General features: G+C 39.7%; 1 non-coding gene across 1 annotated transcript; it reads left to right on the forward strand.

The window, feature by feature from the left end:
• Nucleotides 1-1,706: 1,706 nt before the first annotated feature.
• On the forward strand, nt 1,707-1,813 carry LOC127117080 (small nucleolar RNA R71). Its single transcript, XR_007801841.1, has one exon. It is a non-coding gene; the product is annotated as a small nucleolar RNA R71 (small nucleolar RNA).
• The last annotated feature ends 7,465 nt before the right edge of the window (nt 1,814-9,278 follow it).

The raw sequence follows: 9,278 nt of genomic DNA on the forward strand, positions 1-9,278 counted from the left end.
GCATCTCCATCTCTCTCACGCACTCGTCTATGACATCAAGTAGATAACATGTGTCGTCTATAGCTGGAGCTTGTAAGAATTGGGTTAAGATGAATTCAACCTTTTCCTCTCCAACTTCGAATGTCATCTTACCTCTCTTTACGTCTATTATGGCTCCGGCGGTAGCCAAGAATGGCCTTTCTAATATGATAGGTGTATTGGCATCTTCTTTGATGTCCACGATTATGAAGTCTGTAGGGATGTAAAATTGTCCTACACGTACTAGGACATTCTCTAGTATACCGACAAGATATTTGATTGAGCGGTCAGCTAATTGAATATACATCTTGGTCGGTCTTAATTTTCCCATACTAAGCCTTTTACAGATGGTTAAGGGCATTACACTAATGTTGGCTCCTAGATCGCATAGAGCTTTGTCTATGACGAATTTTCCAATGACACGGGGTATGGAAAAACTACCTGGGTCTTTTAGTTTGGGAGGCATGTTATTTTGGATTATTGCGCTACACTCGCCAGTAAGTGTAACTGTTTCGTTATCCTCAATCTTTTTCTTATTGGATAGGATTTCCTTAAGAAATTCGGCATAGGAGGGAATTTGTGTGATGGCTTCTGTAAAGGGTATCGTAATGTTTAGTTGCTTCAGAAGTTCAATAAATTTCCTAAATTGACTTACAGTTTTAGAACTTTGAAGTCTTTGGGGATACAGAATGGGTGGTTTATAAGGAGGCGGAGGCACATAAGGTTTCTCTTTCTCTTCGGCCTCCTGGGTATTATCTTATGTTTCCTTTGGTTCATTCACCTGCTCAGTTGAGGTTTTATCTGGTTTTTGGTACATGGCAGGGTTTTGGAGTCTTGGATCTACGGGTCTGTCTATTTCTTTTCCACTCCTAAGTATAACGGCATTTGCATGTCCTTTTGGATTAGGTTGCGGCTGTCCAGGAAATGTTCCAGCTAGAGCGGATGTAGGTGCTTGATGTTGAGCCACTTGTGAAATATGTGTTCCAAGCATTTTATTGTGGGTGGCTAAGGCGTCTACTTTGTTCGCTAGTTGTTTAAGTTGCTCGCTAGTATGTATGTTTTGGTTCAAGAAGTCTTTGTTTGTTTGAGCTTGGGTAGCTATGAAGCTTTCCATCATTAATTCGAGATTTGACTTCCTAGGCATGTTAGGATCATTACTAGCTGGCTTTTGATATCCAGGCGGAACAACTGGTGCTTGGCCAGGTGCATACAGGGCGTTGTTATTCTTATAGGAGAAATTAGGATGGTTTTTCCAACCTGGGTTGTAGGTATTCGAATAGGGATTTCCTTGTGTGTAATTCACTTGATCGGTTGGGACTCCTGCTAATATTTGACATTCTTGTGCAGTGTATCCAGGGTTTCCACATAACTCACAGTTTGGAGTTACAGCAGCCACAGTGGCTGCGGGTGGTATGGTCAAGTTGTCTAATTTTTGAACAAGGGCATCTACCTTTGCATGAACATGGTCAAGGCTACTGATTTCGTACATTCCACCCTTTGTCTGGGACTTTTCCACTTGAGTTCTTTCACCTCCCCATTGGCAATGGTTTTGGGCCATGTTTTCAATGAGTTGATAGGCTTTGTTGTATGGCTTATCCATAAGTGCACCGCCCGCGGCAGCGTCTACTGTCAGTCTTGTGTTATATAGAAGCCCGTTTTAAAATGTGTGAATGATCACCCATTCTTCGAGACCGTGATATGGACATATCCTCATCATGTCCTTGTATCTCTCCCATGTTTCGTAGAGAGATTCCACATCTTTTTGTCAAAATCCATTGATTTGAGCTCTCAGCATAGCAGTTTTGCTCGGCGGAAAATATCGGGATAAGAAAACGTTCTTCAGTTCTTCCCATGTTGTAACGGAGTTGGAGGGCAAGGATTGCAACCAAGCCCAAGCTTTGTCTCTTAGTGAGAAAGGAAAGAGGCGCAGTCTTATCGCATCTTGAGATACACCATTCGCCTTTACAGTGTCTGCGTACTGCACAAACTTGGTCATGTGTTCATTAGGATTGTCCGTAGGATTTCCAGTAAATTGATGTTGTTGGACGGCTGATAATAGTGAGGGTTTTAGCTCAAAATCGTTTCGATTTATAGCGGGGGCAGCAATGTTGTTGTGACGTTCTTGTTGGGACGGGGTAGCGTAGAATTTAAGAGGACGATTTTGTGGTCCTTCTTCAGCCATGGTTGGTTTTTCTTTTGGTTTAGGAGGATAGAAGATATCGGGAATATCATACTTTTATTGATATTCGTGTATTCGGCGTCTTGCGTATAAGAAACACTCTAATTCTGGGATTAGTGGTGCTAAGTTATCGCCTTGTGAGCGAGTACTTGGCATACAATCAAGGAAATAAGGGAGAGTAAATTAGTTTTTATTTTTACTTTAGTCTATACCGTGCAATGAAAGAATCGCACTATTCGACTAAAACAGGTCCCCGACAACGGCGCCAAAAACTTGATGCTTGTCGTGACAATATATAAAATATAGTCTATCGGGTACTTGACTGCAAGTGCACAGTCTAGTCACTTTAGATTTAAAAGATATCGGTCTCACAGGGACCTATGGTCAAACTAGTGTTACTAACGTCACTATGTTTAGCTAAGGGAATGATTAGTAGAAGTTCGGGGGCAGAATAGTAAATCTAAGGGAAATTTAGTTTTAAGAAAGAATTGATGGAGGGGATCAGTATGCAACATATTAATTGTCATGGATTCGATAAGTCACCGGTGAATAGTTTAAATGCCAAATATCTCTCAGTAGAAAATATTTATTTAAAAAGCTTTATCTCACACTCTCGTGATTGTTGATTCGGCCTATAACTTTAAGTCAGAATGTACGCTCTCGCTGTCCCATTTGAAGTTAAAATTAATTTTTGAAAATAAATAAGTTCTAATTGCTTTTAAAGTGCTCTCGCTGTTTTTAAACTCAATGCCTAATTTTTACTATCCAACTCAAGCCTCACGGTCTCGCGATTATTGGTTCTCACCTTAGTTAATTTCCCACTCTCGTGGCAAAATCGTATTAAATAGCTTCTCACGCTTTTGTGATAAAGTTAATTAATTTAGATTAAAAACTTCAGCCTAAAAGATTGTTTGAGAAAAAGAGTTTTCACCGATTATTATTAAATCCCATCTAATTAAATTGCTACATACCGATACCGGTAATTTAGCCGGACATGTTAAATAAGGCGAACACAGAGCATAAACAGATCAACATTGCGGCAAACATAATTATAATAATAATTGGGAAATAATAATAATAATTTAATAAAAACCTGGCAATCGAAGTAACAGAGTATAGCGAATCTCGGAGTACTTGAGCAGTCCTCCACAAGTCGGTAGGCTTCTGCTTCTTCAATACAAATTATTTACTAAAATTAAATAAAGTGTAGTAGTTCCCCAGTGTAGGAAACTACTACTATGGCTAACTGGAAACCGGAAAGGAAAAGGGAAAAAGGAAATTCTAAAAAGAATGGCAAATGAACTAAGGCAACGGAAACAAAGTTGTTGAAAAGAAAATAAACTAAAAAGCTGGAATGCTGAAAAATTAATTGCAAAGCGTGAGTGTGGATGTAGGCGTCCTCAATTTTTCCAACTTTGGTCCTTTATTTATTGCTCCTTTAGGTCTTGGCGGTTGAGAAATTCATTGAAGACTGGTTGAATGAGGAATCCGGGGAGTCAAGCTGTTGGAGAGATTTTAGGCACGTTTGGGTGCCTGTGATTGACTGTTTCAAAACGTGGATTCTGGCCGCGTGACACTCGTCATGGTGTCGCATCCGCGAAAAACAACCGGCGGGCTAAAACAAGAACAACACAGAGCCGCCACTGCGCGTTATTTATCCCAAAATAGGGAAAGGAAACGCTCAGAGAAACCTGGAAAAAGCATGGTCTCGCGACCAAAGAGAAAGGGTAAGGGAGTCGGTTACGCAAGGGGAAGGTATTAGCACCCCTCACGTCCGTCGTACTCGACGGGATCCACGCTCTAAGAAAAGAAAAGGTTGCTAAAACACCAGACACACACACACGCACCGAATACAACACAGGTGGGGTTAAGAGGAAGAGAGCTCGATAGGACATCGCATCCTATGCCTACGTATCTCGTCTGGAACGAGAATCAGAGCTGCCGTAGTTCGGATCACGCACGCCAAACAAACAAACAAACACAGGCAAACATGGAGCCTGAATGCCAATCACTGGACTTACATCAGCATCCGAACCAAAACACACGCACACTGGCAAACGTGGAGCCCGAAAGCCAATCACTGGACTTACATCGACATCCGAACCAAACACACAATCAGATAACAAGTAAACACCCACAAAAAGAAAAAAAAGTGCCCGGAGAGACCTCGCACGGTCTCCTGCCTACATACCTCGTCTGGAACAAGGATCAGGGCGATGTAGTTCCCCCTAAAGGGAAAGAAAATCTAGCCAGAAACCAAGGGAAGACACACTACCAGGGAGCTGTACTCGAGCCTAGTGTTGTCATGCATCATTGCCCTACGTTGAGGTTTCTACCTACTTGCACAACTGCAAGCTAATCCTATCCAGGAAGGAAGCAAGCATACAAGCATACAAGCCAACAGAGCAAACAAATATTCACAAAGCACACACTATAACCAATCAAGTGGGCTCAAACAATGGGTTTGACTGCCTCAGCAAGTCATCTGTACATGGGTATTATTCGCTCTTAACCTTGCCATTGAGAGGCTAAGGTGAAGCAGATGAAAGGTGAGTGAAGATTAGACTTCACAGCTCTTATCCCTGACCAGGGAGAGCTTCAGACAAAGGAGCGTGGGTCCAGAATGGAGGGACCCTTCTACGCTCAAAGACTCTGACTCGATTGTGCAACAGCACAAGATCTTGGGTTTGTGTCCCAATGCATCAACATACAGCCGTGTGAGCAGAGGGACGACTCAACAGAATAGTGGGGGATAGATTGCATATCCCTTTGATCCACCAATTGCCTCATAGAGGTCTTTACCTGCTTGGGCACAAATGTAAACAACCACAAACATCGCCTCTTAAGGAGGACTTCAGACAGTTGCCTGGCCAAGTAACAGGCCAGGTCTTCCAGACTACATGAAGAATAGAAGTCCTACCTCAAGTGGTTTAAAAACCAAGCAGCAGCAAGCAAGTTCTTAAAGAACTGTAAGCAACTTAATGTACCTGAAATCAATCAAGTATCATCAGTACTCAGACAAACCAACAATAAACAGCAAAAGTCAATCTATACAGACAACACAAGTTAATGCACACAAGTGCAAGCTATAAGCCCAAGCTCAAGCATCACAACCTACAAAACAAAGTCAAGTTAGTTTATAAACATCAACCAAACTCAATTCAAATTGCCTTGAAGCAATCTCCTTAAGCATTGTGCATTTCATCCTGAAAATCCACACCAAATGTGAGAAACTAGACCACTAGGCCAAGCCTAGGGTCCAAAAGGGAGAAAAAAATCTAAACAGCAAGCCAAACCAATCCAAAATCAAATTAAAACCATTCAAAAGCAAATGCAATTGGTCCCATGCTTATACCATTCACCAATATCAATTCATGCACAATATACCACAAACTAGGTCAAATACAACACCAAAAGTCCAAACAGAATGACTTCAATCAAAAGTATACCAAAACAATTCCAAAAATCCTCAAATAATTCACAACTAAACAGGACACATTCAAGGTATAGCATGTCAATTTTCAGCTCAATTGGACAAAAGAAAGTAGGTCAATGAAAATCAAAAAGTCCAGACACAATTATGTAAGCCAATTCAAGACATCCAAGCAAACATCCATTTCAATAATTCATAAAACAGTGACATCAATTAAGAAATGAATGGGACCAAAAGCATGATGTCCCACAATGTGTCTACAATCAACATATCAAATTTCATCTTCATCCAGTACCATATGAGAATTTCACAAGCAAAATGCCAACATGTGTCACATAAATTCACAAAATGAGCATACAGAGAAGAAAATTATCAATCAATTAGAAAATGACATCAAAAATTCCAGCAAAAATCACATGTAATCTTGACATATCAATGATCATCCACACAAAAAATTAGCTCAATCAAACAATCCTAGGCCATGCAAATAAAATCAGAAAGTTGACCTAGCTAGGTGTGACACAAATTGTCACACCTTACTTCAAAAAATCATATCTAGTCAACCAAGTATCCAAAATTCACAAACCACACATGAAAATCACCATCAAGATGTCCAGAACAAGCACAAAAATTTTCATTCATTTATTTACAAGTATGAGCATTTCATGATAGATATGGTGAAACATACAAAATATGCACACAAGTCAAAGATCAATAGGCAAGGTCAAACTTTCTCCAAGCACAACTTATGGTACCATGCCTATAAAATTCTAGACAAAATTTGGGATCTATCAAAAAAGTCTCACTAATTTTGGATTAATAATGAATTTTCTATGATTTTTTAAAGTTTTGTTAATTTATTGAATAATTATTTAAAATGAATTATGATTTGTTAAAGTCCGAATGGCAATCTTGTAAATAACGCCAGCCAAGCTTAAACGCACGCGTTTTACTTATTCGGTGTCTCGCTCCTATTCGCCGGATTTGGCGGCAAACACAAGTTCAAAAGGCCAGGCAAACAAGACGGATCAAACACAGCAATTTCATCATCTTCCTCGCGCGCTCACACATTCATCCATTTCCAGATTCGGTTTCGCTCATTTCCTCACCAAAACTCACAAATGATATACCAATGGAAAGGTCTAGGTACCAGGATCATGAATATGCTAACGATTTTGCCTAACTCTCACTATATCTCACGGATCGAGCATTTAAAGAAACGACATCAAAACTTCAAATCTAAATAACTCAATCAATAGTTAACCAAATCCAAAACCAAGCATAGCACAATGATCTACACGGAACACACTACAAAACACATATCTCAATTTAAGCAATAGCGAGATTCGAATTGGCACCTTAGATTGAAGACAGTGATGAATTTGTGTGTATTTGGACGTGATTCTTCAAAACAGATGAAGAAGAAGCTTTAGGAAGATGAAAGCAACTCGTAGCTTGATCCAAGACAGCTCCACGTGTGAGAAACTTCAATTTGCCATTGATGAACCTATGATGAACAGTCACGAATTGGATGCTTTTTGGCAATGAATTGATGAAACAGTTGGAGAAGGAAGATCAAGGAACACGAAGCAAAAAGAATTTTGCACTTTGGTGAAGAATTGAAGAAGATTGATGAGAAAAAGTGATGAAGCTTTTTGGAGAATTTGAGAGGTTTTTGGTGAAATTCTGTTACAGATCTTGGTGAATGTGATTGTAATCAACATTCAGTTATGATTAAGCTCTTATACTTCCACTTAATCACTTTGTTAATCATCCATTAACCAAAAATAAAAGTGATTAGCTTAATGCAATTTTCTTAAGGCAAGGGCAAAATTGGTATTTCACATAGGGCTCTGTGACAGCTGTATGACAGCTCACACACTCTCCAAATACCATTTGTGATGTGTTGGCATTGGTCCTACATCAATTGGCATTGTATTTTCATTTTCACTATGCTATGCCAAATTGTGTATTTTCAAGTACAATTCCAAAATGACTTAACCAAATATTGGACTTTGCAAGCTTATGACAGTTCAAACCATCTCCAATTGGCAAATGTGAGGTGTTGCAAAAACTCCCATGCCAAAATTCCAATTATTTCTCAACTTGGACCATTTTGCCCTTGGATTTTTAACTGTACACTTGAAAAATGACCTTTTGCATTGACCATTTTTGTTGAATTTCAATTATGCACCATGAAAGTACATGTGAAATGGAGTTTGCTCATAAAAAGATCACTCAATTTGGACACTCCATGTGAAAGTTATGCCACTTTGATTATGGGTCATTTTGGAAAATGAATGGACCATAACTTGCCAACCATACATGGGAATTTCAAGTTCTTGGACTTTTTGGAAAGGTGAGAGCAAGATCTACAACTTTCATGTTGAACAAATTTTCATTTGAAGCTTTCTTGGACATGTAATTTTGTGGTCAAAAACTTTCCATTTTTGGAAACTTCCATTACAAGTCACTTTCTATTTTTGGCAATTTTTGTTCTGACTTTATTTTCTTCATTCTTGAGCTTTGACATGTCAAATAACACTTGTTCCAACATGAAGGAAGTGTATCCAACTCTCTCCCATCTCCAAATCCATCAAATCATGCACAGTTGACCACAGTTGACTTTTTCAACTGATAAATGAATTTGGCAATGCACTGATCAATCTGAGCCCCAATTCTCTGGTGAAATGGCTCAAGGATGAAACCCTAGCCTCAATATGCTCCATATAATCATAAAATGATCCCCATATCCACTATAGACCCCATCTCCTAACCATGCCCTGATTGGCCCAATGCAACTGATTAGGGTTGACCAGTGGTCAAAACCCTAATCTCAAGGTATCCTGATCAAACACTTGATGATGACCAACCATGATGATGATGATGTATCATTTCAATCCCACCAAGATGAAGACCAATCTCCTTGAGAACCAAAACCCTAATTCATAGCCCAATCCTCAGATGGCTAATGATCAGTCAATAAAACCCTAGGCTTGCATCTCCACCTCTTATCTTCTGACCAAGACTTATGAGGATGACTTGCACAATGTAACCACATGATATGCAATATGCAATACCTACTGCCCTAAAAATGATATGTAATATGTTATGCTAGTCCCAAGAGAGGAGGGCAAATTTTGAGGTGTTACACATGGGCCTGTGACGGTCGTCACAGGCTGGGTCGTGACAGTCGTCATGAAGTTGTGACGGTCGTCACATCAACAAATTCTGCATTCTGGTTTTCTGCTTTTTCCTGTGCTTTCTCATCTGTTTTGTTCTTCTTTTTCTTCCTTTTCTTTATTTTTCTCATTATTGCTTGGAGATTTAAATACTTGTAAAAACAACTCGAATACTTGCGGAATAATCATAATATTAATTAAAATGGTATGATCTTTGAGTGTAAATCAAGGCAAATATCTGATGTGTTTTCGCGTTATCAGCCATCGCCCACTTCGCTCCGAACTTTCCTGCTGGATTCCCGTGGGGAATGCCTCCGAATTTTGTGCCAGAGGGTTTTTCTCCTACTTTTGCTTCCATGCCGGCATCTAGCCCGATCATGTTTGTGCCACCTCCCGTTGTGCACACTTTGCCTCGTGTAGAGGACACCATCTATCATTTCGAGCTATCTGAGGGCCCAGATGTCTA

This window comes from Lathyrus oleraceus, chromosome 1, assembly GCF_024323335.1.
Source record: "Lathyrus oleraceus cultivar Zhongwan6 chromosome 1, CAAS_Psat_ZW6_1.0, whole genome shotgun sequence".
Lineage (NCBI taxonomy): Eukaryota > Viridiplantae > Streptophyta > Magnoliopsida > Fabales > Fabaceae > Lathyrus > Lathyrus oleraceus.